This window comes from Brassica oleracea, chromosome C6 (assembly GCF_000695525.1).
Source record: "Brassica oleracea var. oleracea cultivar TO1000 chromosome C6, BOL, whole genome shotgun sequence".
In the NCBI taxonomy this organism is placed as follows: Eukaryota; Viridiplantae; Streptophyta; class Magnoliopsida; order Brassicales; family Brassicaceae; genus Brassica; species Brassica oleracea.
In genome coordinates, this window is record NC_027753.1 from 14,958,815 (window position 1) to 14,959,480 (window position 666).

Genomic DNA, 666 nt, shown 5'->3' on the forward strand with positions numbered 1-666 from the left:
CTGATTTTATTCATCAAAGGGACTACATATTTATAGTATTTTGTAGTCAAAGAAAATTAAAGAAAATGTGGGAAAACAATGCATAGAAAATACAAATTTGACTAGATCTAGTCAAGACACGGAAAATGGAAAAGACTAGATCTGGTCAAGGCACGGAATATGGAGAAGACTAGTCAAGATGTCCATGTTCATCCGAACCAGATGGATGCACGGGGTAACGATAAGGACGCTTGCGGGACTGTCCGGATGGTCCGTCGGATGAGAATGCATGTTCGTCTTCGGTTTCTTCACCACCCAAGTCAAGTCTGGCGTGATCCAAGCCAAGTATGGCATGATCCACGTCAAGTCTGGCATGATCCAAGTCAATTCTAGCATGATCTTTCTCAAGTCTGGCATGATCTTTCTCAAGTTTGGCATGATCCAAGTCAGAGATGTCTGGACTAGCGACGCAGCTTTTGAGGGCGGGGACTCAGAGACGTCTGGGCTAGCGACACATATTGTGTGGGGCGTGGGTGCAGAGACGTTTGCATTCGACGCAGCTTTGGAGGGCGGGGGTACAGAGAAAGACTGTACTAGCGACGCAGCGTATGTATATATATGTATGTATGAGGAGATGCGGGGCGTATGGACTAGCTATATGCTATCATCGCATTGTTTGTGTTGTGT